Raw genomic sequence first — 15,422 nt, forward strand, 5'->3', positions numbered from 1 at the left:
GCGCAAGGGGGGTGTTGGAAGCCTTTTCCCATTATTATCCGACGTACGAAGGGTTGGACTCGCACCACAAGGGAGTCTGGTGCCGCGAGGTTGCCTCCCAAGGACGAGCCAAGAACCGTTTCCTCTCCCCTCGCGTGACTCTTGTTTCCTCATCCCCCTCGGCTCCCGATTCACCTCCTTCTGTTTCCGTGTCCGGGGTTACGTTGCAGCAACTTTGTTCTCCGGAGAAATTCCCCGTAGCGCTATCTACATATTTGATGTCGCCTCCGTCCACTCCGCTAATGCTTCTCGTTAGAAACTTACCCGCGCGACCCGTGCGGTTTCCCCGCTTTCTCTTTCTCCACGAGCGTTCCGTTTCTTGGCTGCCTTGCCTCTTTTAAACCATCCCCCATTGTCCGTACGTCTGACGCACGATACCGGATGACCCATCCTCCGCTACGCGATGCACTCGTGAAACGTCAGCTTTTAACCCAGGGGAGGAAATGCTCGTCAAAACGATGCGTGTGCGCGCGCGGAGTAGCACTTGCTCCGGGAGGAAAGTTGGAGAGAGACTTTGTTTAAGGAACGATGTTGATAAACTCTTTGAAATGGTAAATGGTAGTAGCTAGTGGTTGAAGTTATTTTTTTTGTCTGTCGGATGTAAGTTACTCGTGTATAAAATAATAATCGTAGTAACATCTTTGTTGGATGCATAATTTTATAGGATTTGTCTCAGTTATCTCTCACAAAATTTAAAAAAAAATATATTTAACATGTTCGTTTTAGTTAATTAATTATGTTCGAGGATCGATAAGTTCGTGTCAAGTAATTAACATCTTTTTATCACGGAAAAAATGAAACATCGATTTGTTAGACAAATCATATAGGGAGCAAGTTATTAACAATAATTTATTTATTTAATTAAAGCGTAAGAATTTACTTTTATGATATAATTATATCATTTTCTCTTTTAATGAATGGAAAAAAATATGGTATAATATTATTCTATTATTGTGGAGCGGAATAAATGAATGGCATTTGTCCAGGACAATAAAAAAAAAAAGAATCAAATATATTTGCGTTCCATTGCACGCGAAATATTTTTCAAAAACTTTTTTTCTTCTGTTTCGCTTCCTTTATTTGCCACGCTATAAAACATATCGTTCCTCCGCGTTTTTTAATATAGCAATATTCTCTTTGATCTCAAACATACGCGCCGTACTATTCTTTCTTTTTTTTTTTTCAATTTCTCGTGATTATCTCTTTTTTTTTTCTTCTCGCTAACAGAAAGAGACAAACGCGAGGGAATATTTCGCGTAACGGGATTTCCAGGATGCTCGTATCATCCGTTCCATCTTTCTCGATACGCCATTAAATTTTCCAATTTGCCTCTCCTCGTTCGACTCTTATTGCTTCGTTCCCGCCATTTGCCCATAAGCGGACGCGCGAAAGGAAACGCGGAAAGGATAGGATAAAAATCAAAGGGGGAGGGGGGAAAGAAAAAAGGAAAGGATCGCGACTACTCCGCGATGCAGTTTCCCTACAGCGAGTCGTTTTTATCTCTGTTGTTAACTCCGCGTGTTATTAAATTATATTCAATTTCTTGTTTTTCTTTCCTTCCTTCCTTTCCTTTTTTTTTCCCCCCCTCCCTCCCCGTTTCTCCGATACTCCAATAATGAAAAGATACCAACGTGTAACAAAATATTCTCCACGAGTGCTATTGGTAGGTAAAAATGAATACATATTCAACCCCGCTGGCTCGATCCTCCATTTCTATTTCCATTACTTCCGTTTCGAGGGGAAATCGTTGGATGGTCGTAAAGCGGCGGAACGCAAACATCCGGCTCGCGAGTGGTGGCGCCTTCGTAAAATCTTCGAGGGACACGACTGATGTCCGTCGAATGACGAAACGAATGACGAATACACTCGTAAAAAATGAAAAGATAAAGAGAAAGAAGGGAGAAAAAAAAAACATTTCTTGAGGAGAGGTTCGAGATTCCTTTTTTTTTCCTCTCTCTCTCCTTTTTTTTTACGCGGTTCGTTAGATAGCATATAGTAGAGGGTAGTAGTGGTCGGATTTGAGAGAGGGAAAGGGAAGGGGGTGGAATGTGAGAAATCCGAGAAGCGGATGAAACTTATGAATAATGGAGGGAAAGCACGGTAGGCCGATGACGCGCGAATCGATGTGTCGCGGATAAACACACATATAAAATTGACCGTAATAAACGTAGAAACGTTTTATCAGGTTTCGCGGCGCGGCGAATTGAATTGTAAACCGAAACGAATCCGCGCGCCTCTCCTCCCTCTCCCTTCCTCCCACCCATTTTTCACTCCTCCCTCCCTCCTTTCTCTCCTCCTCCACCCCCGTGTTTGCCGATTCCTGAAACGTCGCCCGCGCGTTTTCGAAAACGGATATTGCGCCGAAATAAACTGAAACAGATAAATTTTCCTCGTTTATGTAAATAACTGGAGAGGAAAGAGGCCCTCCCGTGCTTTGAATTTACGAGGACAATCATAAATTCGTTGACACGCCGGTGTTATCGACTCTCTCTGTCGACGAAGTTACAACGGTGGGAAAAAAAATTCGAGTCGAGTGCCATTCTCGTGAAAGAAATGGGATCGAATCGTGTGTTATATTATTCGGCGTGCAACATTGATAAATAAATAAATTGATCTACGAACGTGTCCGAGATTTTTATTTTTTCGCGCGTTGAAAAGAAAAAGAAAAATTTTTTCGTTTAAACGAGAAAAAGATCGGGGAGGAAAGAACGAACGGAGAAGAAACTATAAAATACTACGCTTTTCGGCGTATACGCTCGGTATGAATCCTGTTAAAAGCAGAAGCCCATAACGCGGAAACTTGAACAACAATTTCTCGTATACCATCCCTCGCGAGAACTCGCGTTAAGTATACATCGAATAAATCCGCGCGGTATCCGCGGAACGGGAATGGACGATTAACGGGGATACGTTATCGCGAGAACAGCGGCGTTGTGTTGCGCGCGTCACGCTATCCGGGGAATTAGGGGGACGACATTAGTAGGCTGACACGTATGCAAAGCATGCGGCCCCACTAATAAACATAATCGTGCGCGTACTTGAGTGCATGCTACCCGCTCTCGAAATGGACAGTGCAATTGCTGCGTAAACGTGTAAGCGAGCGGTGCAACGATCGGTCGATGCGTTACGTACTCGTGTACGAACGATGTAAAATTATCGAAATGATTATTATATACTCGAATTCGTTCCGTATATACCGTATATGAAATTGAAACTTTGCGAATCTTTATCTAAAATTCTTGGAGAATTTCTAAATTTGTAGAGAACGTTATATTCACGAGGATGCGATTAATTTGAATTTGATAAATCCAAATGCATGTATAATTTAAAACGATCTTAATCCTTTTCATGTACTAATTTTTTTTAATATCTGTTTTAGCTTCCAGAAGATGCTCCACTTCAACGTCAGCGCGTATGCTAAGTCCTCGCCACACATAATTTCCTCCTCTTCTTCTATTCCTTCGTTCATTACGATAAAACTTATTAAATCCTGTTTATAAGAACACGTTTCACATCTCGTAATCAAGCTCTCTATACGGTGACACGATATTTCACGCTCGTTTAAGAATCGTGGCAACGAATAAGGGATGCACTTTCGTCGAGACATTGAGAACCGAGCTCCCATTGGATCATGGGCGAAACGTTAACGCGGCGAACGGACGCGAAACGAATCAAATTTTATAACAGAGATGATATCTCGCTGCAGTCACGGTAGATTAAACGCGCGTGGGTCGAATAAGCTGGGCGCGATCGGGCGGCCGTGAAATTGAACTATGCCGCGGAATAAAATTCGACGGGTTGGCCGCGATTAAAATCGATTGATGTTTGATCGATGAACGCGGCTGACGAAAACCGGTGCCGAGTTGTGCCCCTCTGGTCGGTGAAGCAACGATTCTGCTTCTATCGAAAAATCGTCGCCAATAATACGCGGAATAATCGAACGATTATTAGATTTAAATGTTAAAATTTCGAATTTCGAGAGATGATCGGCGAGTCGCGTGCAATTGTAAGAATCCGTGGAAAGGAAACTGCTTTTAACCATTTTTCGCCCGACTAAAAATCCATCCCCTGTATATGGCGGTATTTTTTTTAAACACGAGACTTGTTTTCGGCTAAATTCGGCTTTCCGCTCGCGCACGGAGGGCTTTAAATATTCTCCTCTGGCCTCATCCCTCATCCCCTTCCCCCTTCGAAGAAGAAACTTTTCCAAAAACCGCGCCACGGTTTCACGTTTCGTTCTGCTCCTATTTGGGGTGGCAGCCGGTCGAACATCGGCGACAAATATTCGAGTCCCGTATATTTACATAGCCGAATTTACAAATCCTCTGGAATCTGGAGGAGTGCAGAGTGGTCGAAAACACGCGACGAATTATGTGAAAAGACTCGCGTGGTTGTGGAAGAAAGTTGAAAAGAAGGAGAGAGAGCAGCATCCAGGGGATGCATGGGCGAGCTATTGATAAAATTGGTCAATCTCCACGATTAGTTGCGTCGATCTCCAGATTCCGGGGGACCTGGAATCGCGGTAGCTTTGCCACCAGCTTTGTTGGCGAGAATGCCTTCCCCCTCGGTTGGACGAATACGTGGAATGCGTGGACACTTTTTGTCCTCGCTCGTAAATTTATCGTACCTCGGAGTATATTAACTGGCGACTCTCCAACTAGCGACATGCCGGAGGATTTGTTGGATTTGATACGAGCAGGCCGCGGTTTCGTCTCGCGAATAGTTTGCGAGAGGGAGGATCGACTGTGGAGGAGCCGGGACACCCTCTTGAGGTCACGGTTTTGGGCAGGGACAGGAGATATATTGTTCTTCCGCAGTCAGACTTTGCTTGAATTACGCGTATATATATAATATATATAAACGTAAATTAATGGCACGTTATGGTTTCCTGTACATGAAAAAGTTTATCGTGTACCGGAGGGATTTATTATGAGAAGATTATTTCAGAATCGAAGAAATCTTTTATCGTTCGATATTTACCATCGATTCTAAGCTTGGAAGATGAATGAAGATTAGAAATTGTACTTGATTTTCTTCGGGATTGAAATATCTCCAGCCTTATCTTCTTCGTTCGTTTTCATCCGCGTACGAGGGTGATAGAAAAGCGAGGCTGTTTCCACGCGTGTCGATCAGAAACGAGGTACTCTGGAACACGTGGCTCGTTTAAGCCGTGCAACGTAACACGAATCCTGCGAATTTCGTTCCCACTCTCGATTTTTCATCGAGATCAATCGATGATACAACCGTGCCTCGTCAATTGGACCAGCTGTTGTCGTTACCTTTGCTCCTCCCCCTCCTTCTCTTCGTTCCGATGAAATTAGAGAAAGAAATAAAATTTACAATCCCCGTAGCGAAATGGCCGATTCGATTTCAACGAGAACGAGGCCCCCACCCTCTTGGCGGAAGCGACGCGTTAACGCGTTCAATTTTCACCCTCGTCGATCGATTTTCCAAGTTTTTTAATTAATTAGACGGTGGAGAGACAAGGAGCGAGAGAAGGGGGACGGAGAGAAGCTTAACGAACGTCTGGAAAATATCTGGGAAAGCGGGGGAAGCCAAACAAAATTAACTTTTCACGGGGTTGGTTGGAGGCGGCGGCGCACGTGGGCTACACGAGCCGATTCACGAGGAGCCGATGCTTAAGTAGCTCACCCTTCCTCACCTGTGAAAACATCAAAGCTATCGGGAAAGGGTTTTCCGGCCAACCTTTCCACCGTTTACCACCCTCTCCCGTTTAATAATCGATCTTCGCCTCCGCGCTTTTCACGGCCAATTATCCAGTCTACCGGCAAACTTTCCCTTGTTTCCTCGGTCGAGGTGAATCAATGTTGGATCATCGAAATTGCGAGGATAAGTTAAACTCGCGCGAATCCTCGAGTTAACTCGATATTATCGGCCCCGTATCAACCGAGTAATAAGATTTCTAGAGATATCGATTTTTGGCGGGACGGATGATAAATAGAAATCTTAAAAAGTTCCTTCAACGAAACAGCGAAATAATTTCTTCAACTTAAGATCGATAATCTCAAACCGAGCGATAATTCTTTCATGTTCTTTTTTTATCTTCGATTGATACAAAAAAAAAAAGAAAACTCGAATCTCTTCTCTCGGATCTTGAAAAACCATTCTCGAGAAGTTTCGCGCCCTATCCTGGCCATCCACCAGACAAAAACGAACACGGCGTTGAATGGAATCAGGTTCGACCGTTTATTAAATTTCCGAAATGCGCGCAATATCCCGACAGGGAAAGGGTTGAAACGCGGGCTCCCTTCTCCCCCCTGGCTAAAACGACCAGGTGGGTAATATTGCCAACTTGTTCATACAGTTACGAACACGCGGTGCTGTTAATCACATCGAATTACAACACATGGAGCCAGTGCATTTTGAGATATGCGAATCTAGTTAGCCGACCGCTGGTGTTAACGCCCGTTGCGCTGGAAGAAGGAAAATGGGATAAATGGGCGGCCACGAATCGAATAATGCATAAACGATCGCGGTTCCCGGAAGATATTTGGCCCGGCCTCCCCCTCCTGTTTACATGGAAAACGTTATGGGAAATCGGGTCCAGAATTTCAATGCTTGTTTACCGTTGCGCCGAGATACAGCCTATCTTTATGACAGCGGTGGATCGTTCGATTTGATTTCATACGAGTCGAGTCTCTCGCACAGATTGGAGGATTCGTTTGGAAATTTATTTCGTCGGTAGTTTAACTCTTTCGAAAAAGGCTTTCAACGTGTTAAAAGGAAAATACGTTATCTTCTCTTGCACAAATACATATATTTCGAGATGATTTAAAGATTCCAGAAGATGTTATTTTCCAATTATCTTTACGATATGGTTGAAGCGATTCGATGGAATGGATTATCCGAAAAATTCTATTTACTCGTCATCAATGGATGAAAAGGTGTTACATGTTTAACGTAGGGTCGATAATGCAATCCTATTTTTTTTTTCTTCCTCTCCTTTTCGAACGTTCCCACGAACATCTGCAACCACGGCGACACTCAATCGTACAAAGAGAGCGAAAGGATCGGGACACGGATATCCAACAATCGGGGCGCAGCCGTGTACCGATCCAATCTCGGAACGAGGTAGATCCATTATATAAATATACGCGGTGAAAAAAAAAAAAAGGAAAAGGAAAGAAAACAGAATCTCGTTGTTGCGCGGAAACCCTTTGGCCCGTTTTCCTCCGAACTGGAATCGTGTAGCTGTCTACACACGCGCGAATACACTGCTTCCTCGACGGTTGGTCGGATATAACTCTATTAAACTTTGAAATATCCTCAAGGTATTGGGCGCACAATGGTGGCGAAGGAACGCGTCTCCTCCTGTGTCAGCGGAACACAGCCACCCTCTCCTGACCCACCCCTCTCTCCCCTTTTCAAAACAAACTGTCGCACACGTATGGGGAGACGCTTTTTAAAACGGCTAGTGAACTATGTTGCCGCGAGGGCAGAATCGAGTCGGAGCAAATAGGCTTGGAGCGAGGGGAGGGAGCAGGAAAGAGGAAAATAAAAGACGAAGGAAGAGAGAAAGAGGGAGGAACCGAATTGTCTTGGATGGTGTGCGAATTCTGAAACGTATGCGTGTGTGCATAAATACGTCGATGAAAGCTCGACTAGCTACTACCCCTTTTCGCTTTCGTGTCAGCGCAGGGGTTGCGCGATTTTATCTCTTGCATTCTTCCGACCGAAGAAGGGTCCCCCTTCGCAGTTCCTTACAGAACTGCTTGGCCAGACGAAGATTCAACGTGCGACACGTCGAGAAAGAATGAGAATACTTGGGATGATAACGTCTCACGGCCGTCTTTCAACCCGGCCCAAGGAAATCTCGAGACGAAACCAACCAACCCTTCCCTCGTGCGTTGGCGATTTAACCGCTTAATCCGAGCCACGTTTCCTCGAGTCGCACACCTGAACCACGTTTCTCTTTTCTTTTCTTTTTTTCCCCTCTTCTCCACGGTTGGAATTATATAGGTATATCTTTTCAATTCCTCCGCAGGCGACATCCGTCTCCCAGTGTACCGAATATCACGATCGACGATTAGATCTCTCGTCTGATTAGTCCATCAGGGAAGTGCGTCAAGGGTTCGAGGAGGAGGGATGAATGCACGCACGCCTCACCCTTCCCGATGGCCAGGTAAGGGAGAGGTTATTGTCGACAATTGGGGGGAGGATCGTGCGACTGCGAGTTTAAAGGATCAAGGGTTAGAGGCTCTGGTAGATTCTAGAGGCCCTCGGGAATATCTTGGAGATCGAGCTTTACAGATGTTGATGCGATTTACCGTAATCTTCTTCGATTCTCGAGACGATTGTGTCTCTTTTTTTTTTTTTTCATCGGGGATGGGGGATGAGGATGACTTCTCTTCGGGAGGATCTTGTGTATGAGTCGGTGACAACAGGCATTATTGGTTCCCACGAATGATATTCGGAGTCGTAGGAAAGGAGCTTAGAGTCGGAATTTCTTAAAAAAAAAAAAGAAAAATGAAGAAAGGTAAAGAGAAAAATCGAGAAACGTTGGAAGAAGTCTTGTGTATGTGTTATATATACGTCAGGGGAAAAGATTTACAAGGGAGGAAAGAGTTCTTGTTCTTGGTAAAAGAGAAAGAAACCGTTTCGGGTTTCGTGTAACAATTGTAAACACCGCGTTGCAATTGGAGCGGGCGCGCAAAGCGGAAAGGAGGACAGGAAGAAAAAAAGAGGAGGGGTGGAAAAACTGTTGGCGACTTTTGATTTCGCGACCAGGTCGAATACACCAGCATTCGCCAACATTTTTTCCCCTCCCCTCCCTTTTCTTTTTTACGTTGGGTAAATTCAAATTCCGCGCGCGCGAATATAAATGTCGTTTATTATTCTTTCGCGTGCAATTTTCGTCGCGCGAAAGAAGGCGCGTTTTGTTGCCGTCTTCCCTTCGCCCTTCCGGCTCTTTGATCCAATTTTCGCTTCGGTCACAATGGAAAAAGAAGTTCTTAGAAAACGACGTTATTTCATTTCGAACAAACTCAACTCAAGTCGTCAAATTTATATATATATATAATGAAATTATTGCGACGAATCGTTACAAAAATTTTAAATTTCAGAATTTTCGTTTCGAAAGAGAAAAGGGTTTTTTTAATTAATCAATCAATTAATTTTTAAAATGTTTTTATTTATGAGATGATCGAGATACATACATAACAGCGATTATCACGCGATATTTACTGGAAAAAAAAAAAAGAAACTAGCATTTATCCCAGATCGTATATAACTGGATCGGTGAAAAACATATGACGTTATTAATTTTCACGTAGCGTCCAATACGTGGAGAGGTCGGTTTCACATTCTTGTATAAATTTACACGCGTATCGTGTTGCTAATAGGCAATCATCGAGAATGGGCGAGTCTCTCCCTCTCTCCCCCTCTCGTGCCGGGGGTGTATAAAATTTCACCGTGAGGCCGAAAGACAAATCAGCCGGAGAGAAGCCGCATGAACAGCGGCACGTATCATCGAAGCTTGTTGTAACCTGGGAGGGAAGGGGGGAATGGCTAAAAGGGGTCTGAATAATGCATGAACAGCGTTTCATTTTTCTATACCGGCGACCGATACAAAGTTTCTCTCCGTCCCGGAGGACCCAAAACAAGCTGCAATCTCCGCTCCCGCTCGATGCTTTGTAATCCCTCTGATTTATGGCGTCAGATTTCGACCAAAAATGAACAGAGAAGGGGGGGAGGAGAGAAAGAAAGAAAGAAGAAAAAAATAGGAAGAGACAGGTATACGAAACACTGTGCAGCTGTGCAACGCGAAAACGGAAGAAAGTAATACGAGGAAAGAAGTAGTGGTCCTTGAAGAGGAGAGAGGAGATAAGGATGGAAACGAGGTGGAAGAACGGTAAGGAAGAGGGAAAAGTGAGCTACGTTTGCTCGATGCTCGCGCACGATACGAATCCTTTCGTATGGGAAGGAAGGGTCCTGCTGCGAGATTATCGAGCCCTCTACGGGGAATCCTCGATGACCTTGCGATTAGTATCGAAACCGGTGAATGGAAGAGGAGATTTCGGCCCACCGCCTACCGTGCCGAAAGGATCCGTAGGGGGAAAAGAACGAGAGAAAGAGAGGGAGGAGAGAGGGAGAGAGGAAGGTTGGATGCGTCGCCCGGGCCAGCGTTTCCAGCCCCGGGACAGGTAAATCCTCTTTCGAGCAACATCGAAACGAATTATCGTAGTCCAGCTCTTGTAATAATACGGTTACAGATAAATGCTTTTAAGTTAAGCGCATTTGAAATTAACTGTGCTCGACTCCTCGCCCGCCCGAGAATATGCGGCCGAGACTATGCTTCTTTCCGATTTCCTTCCTTCTTTTCCCCTTCCCTTCTCTAATCTTCGCGACGGGTCAATCGTCGCCCTGTTTTTCACGGGAAATTTAACGAAAATCAACTCGAGATAATTTACCTTTCACCGAAAATTTAACCATTCGCGCGACCATTCACTTTCACATCGAAGAAAGAGGAGGAGAGGCAGACGAATAGCGCAGAGAAAAAGACAAGTGGCGAACTCGCGTGGTGGAAGGACGATACTAAATTGAGCGTTTAATAAAGGCGACGCAGTTTCGTTTTAATCCAGCCGTGATAAACGCGAACTTGGAAAAGAGTAAAGCAAGAACGGCGGTAATAAACGGATTAGAGAGTACCGCGTATAATTGCGGTGGATAAACGGCGGCAATTAAAGGGATACACGGCGAGGACAGGGCGAGACGGCATTAAGAACGTATTATTAAAGAAGTGGTAAACGGGTGACGCAATTAACCGGCATTTGCGTACCGTACTTGCGTCGCTAAATATTTGCAAAGAAATAATTACACTCGTGTTGATCGTCCTTCCTTCCTTCCTTTTGTCGGAGGAAGATCGAATCGTGAAGGGTGGTCCAGAGCGGAGAAAGTGGACCACCCTCTCTTCTCCTTTCCCTCTTTCTCCCCTCGTTCCTCCACTCGCTTTCGTTCACCGTTCGCCTCTTCCCCCTCTCTCCCCGTCACGAATCGCCTCTCGCTTGGATCGTCGGGATGAAGAGGTTATAAGGCAAGCGGCGCGGAACGATACGTCATTCGTTATAGCTTTTTTCGACGGTCTTTTTCTTTTTTCTTTTTTTTTTTTCTTTTTTCTATCTCCGGCCACGTAATAAATTTGGCAACAAATTGCGAGAAGCACAGCTTGCCTGCCTTCCTCGATGGCGCGCGCGGCAACTCTCGAAGCCGAAGAGGCAAAGGAAGAGGAGGAGGTAGGGACGGGATGAGCCGTTGGCCACGGTTTAACCGGCACGTAAGAGGCAGACGTTTCTCCTCGCCGCGATTAATGGCCGAACCGGCGCAGATGACGGCATTAATGGAGGAGTAAGTGTTCTAAACTGACTCGATTTTTGCCCCGGAGACTCGCCGCGCAACAACCTCGGCAGAGGATCATTCCTTTAACCGGGCACGTAACCACCTTGGGGAAGATCGAACGACTTCTAACTCCCGTTTCTTCGCTCTTCTCGATCTTTTCTATTTTCTCCATCTTTCTTTTTTTTCTTTTCCCCTTTTCCTCCCCTTCCTTTTCTAGCGGTTAAGATACAACGCGTAGAGAGACATCCCGATGTTCGATTAATCTCGAGGTAACGAGGTAATCTCGAGGACGTGGAGATGAGGTTTTCGTATAATCGATCAACGAAACGAAAAGGAAGTCGGTACGTTAATTAGATCCAGGGATGTACTGTATTATACTCAGAGAAATTGTTGTCTCGTGCAGATCTTCTTCTTTTTTTATCGTGTCAAAATCGAGGAGCTTCGGTGCATCAGTTTTTTCAGTCGAAGAAGAAGAAACTCGAAACGGAAGATCGATTCGTTCCAATTCCGAGCAATGGAGAAGATCACTTGCTAAAATCTTTTTAAAATCTTTTCGAAAAAAGGAGGAAACAAGATTTTCAAAGCCTCGCATCGAGCACACTTATTATTATATATCCTAATATTCTGCAATACTGTCACTGTGTTCACCTCTCGCACAAGGAACAATTCCGTTTCCCTCGAATAATCTCGAATTCAACGAGACCACGTTTCCGCGGGAAACGTTTAACAGACGCGCGTCACGTGCATTCGAAACAGACACAATCTTCGTTTCGAGATCTTCGTTGATCTTTTCTTTTCTTTTTTTTTTTACCTCCCCAAAGCAAAGCAAAGCGATTCGTTAAACTTATTAAGACCCTATTAACGTTACGTTCACCCTCTCCGCACCGTATAATAATAAGTAACCACGTAACCCCGTTGTTCCGGGGCATAAGTCGATTGTAACGAAGTGCACGCGCTAAAAAGCTCCTCATAAAACAGGGCGAAACAATAAGAAATCTCACGACGCGAGCATTGTTCTTCCCGGAATCCCTTTCCGCCGTAATTAGCAACGTGACCGAGCCCTCCCCTCCCCCCTCTCTCCCCCTGCTTCCATTGTTCCTTTTCATATCGCGGATGATTAATGTCGGCTAATCATAACGATCGATCTCAAACCTCCGGGGAGAGTACATTTAATTCCCTTGGACTCGAAACTCTCCCTCCTCCTCCTTCTCTCGAGAACCTTGGGCTGCATGCACCTTGCTCTTTATCAACTTCCGCCTGTTCTCCTCCGGTTTTTACACGCTCCCCCCTCCGGATTTTCCTTCTCCTCCCTCTCTTCCTCCTCGTCCGCAACCGCGTCACCGATTATTATCGCGAAACTTGTTTCATACGTTGGATTTCCGTGGATTTGATAATTCTGTGACAATGGTGGAAATTCTATTTTCTTAAGAAATGGAATACGATAATAGGGAAACAAACAGAGAACCATTTTTATTTATTTATTTATTTTTTCTTTTAAGTTCTTACATTGGAATATAGATACATTTGAATGAACGAATTTTGTAATTTTTTCAATTAATCGATCGAGAGTAAATTCACATTTACATCGTTGGGGATGTAACAGAGTTGAATGGACTATGGAATATTTGAAGTTTTTGAATAATAGAATATCGGGATATTGTGGGGCGGTGTAATAGAAGTAGAATCACGATCGCGTATATCCGTTTTAATTATTCGACTTGATCGTTGATTTAGATTTCTATTAATTTCGGGATCTCCTAGTATCCAGGGGGAGGGTATCCAACGCGAAAATCGAGGCAATTCGTTAAGCGGTCGATTCCGTAATGCGCGAAAACCGATTTAATATCATCATCGATGAGTCGATTTCGCCACGCTCCAATTAATCGATCCGTGAATCAATCAACAACGCGGATTTGGCAAGTATCCAACACCGTGACGACTTGAACTTGGATTTTGGATACGGTCTTCATCCTTCCTAATAGACACAAATCGAATTTAAGTAATAATAGAAATTAATTCAATTATCAAATGTGTATACCGTATATAAAAATTATGAAACTCGGCTCGAATTTACTTAATTCCGTTCAATCGATGAATATAATATATCTCCCGACAACGAGAGGAGAAAATCGCAAATGGAAAAAACGGGAGGAGGAGGAGGAGGAAGAGGAGTTTCATTTAACCGGAGAAACCATACGGGGAGAAGAGGTGGTGGAACGAAAGAAATAGATTTAAAGAGAAAAAGAAGGGCGATCGAGTACAAATTACCCAGAATCGCGCCCCACCCGCCCCTCCGCCGTGTAATTGCATTTACGTAATTCGATTCTAAATCCTGGCAGCAGATTCACCGTCGTCGTAATTAATTCTCCTCCAACTAAATAGAGCATCGGGCATCGATCGAGCCGCGTAACCGATCGTTATTACCGATCTCTCCATGTTACGCATACCGTGTTATTTATTGCCAATTAGGATTCTATCGTTCCTTACCCCGGTTGCTTTCCAATGATCTGTCGTGTCTTGCTGATCGCCGCGCCATTCCCGTAATTCCTCACCACGACTTGGATAAAATCGAAACGGACGGATTCGAAAGAGATCCACTCTCTCTCCCGTGGAGTAGATTCTCTTCTTCGTTCCGTGATACGCGCGGATTACCGTGTAACGTGAAATACAGGTGAATAACAGGGTAGTCGGTGTAGCAGGGTCGACGCGACGATGCCACGGATCAAAGTGCCGGTTCTGTGCAACATCGTTCTACCTTCTTTAATCTAAGGAACGAAGAAAGGGTATGCTTTAAGGCACTTGGATATTGAATATACACTTGGTTGCTATAAATCTGAAAATGTGTAACCTTAGACTCGCGTGTAAAGTTGAGCTTAACTTGGTCTGAAAAAACGTTGGAGGTATAATCGTTATTACGTTCAATTTCAATCTTATCTTTAGAAAAAAAAAAGAAGGAAAAAGAAGTCGTAATTCATAGGAAAAGTTTTGAAATAAAGCAATTTCATTTCAGGAAGGAGAGATTATTCTTTTCTTTTTTTTTTTTTTAATTTTTAATTATTTAGACGTTACGTATGTAGACCGCGGTTGTAAAAAATTCATTGACCCGTATTGGTTTTTTCTCGAACTGATCTATATTCAATCGAGATTTTTCGGAGCATCGTTTAAAATATTTAAATTCGGCCAACAACAAAACGGCAGGAACGGAGGAGCAATGAAAAAAAAAACCTTGCTTGATTTCCACCATGTAAAATTGCAGGATAGAGAATCGAGGAAGGATAGGATTCTCGAGCTGCAATCTCGCAAGCTCGCAGTTCGATCGATACACTTTGTATCAGTATGCTGCCAGGTTCAATCCTGGCGTAATTAATAAAGCGGCGTCGTTAATAAATAACACCGAGATCCGAGAAGGGTGGATGGATATCGCGGCGCTGGCCGTGATTTCCTTGTCGTGTCTCGTCACAGGTACAACGGGCCGATCCGGGGAAGAAAAATGACGGCAACAAATTGAAATTCTGGACGGGAAAACGAGGCGTATAATGGCGTATCGCCTGTTTCCATCCACCGATATAACGAATTAATAAACGAAACGCGTATTTTCGATGGTGCAGTCGATCGGTCTGGTCGTTTGTACCCTGTTAAAAATAGTCGAGCAAAAGAGAGGGAACCAGTGATGGGATCGAGCGTATCGCGAGCAAGTTCAAGAAAAGTTTCGAACTCTCTCAAACAAGTGAAAAAAAGTACTTTGGAACTCGAGCTTCGTTCGATGATCTTCGAATTTTCTTTCTCCTCTCGAAGATAACTATTTTTACATAATCGTGATCCGATCGCATCGTAAGGGAAATTATAACGGATAAGTTAAAACGAATCCTTTTTTATCATTCTTCCACGTAACTTTTTTTTTAAAATTATTCGATTCTTATTCGATTATTAACTCGTGAATAACTCGTGGGTTTGAACATTGATCCCATCGCTGGTCGGAACACAGGAGAGCCCTATATAAAAACCAATTATACGCGGCAAACACGGTG

The 15,422-nt window shown here is 44.0% G+C and overlaps 1 long non-coding RNA gene across 7 annotated transcripts in view; it reads right to left on the bottom strand.

Moving 5' to 3' along the window:
* Window positions 1-15,422, bottom strand: part of LOC113219060 — a 205,135-nt gene that overhangs the window by 7,648 nt on the left and 182,065 nt on the right. The window lies entirely within an intron of this gene.

This window comes from Apis mellifera, linkage group LG10 (genome assembly GCF_003254395.2).
Source record: "Apis mellifera strain DH4 linkage group LG10, Amel_HAv3.1, whole genome shotgun sequence".
NCBI classification, from domain to species: domain Eukaryota; kingdom Metazoa; phylum Arthropoda; class Insecta; order Hymenoptera; family Apidae; genus Apis; species Apis mellifera.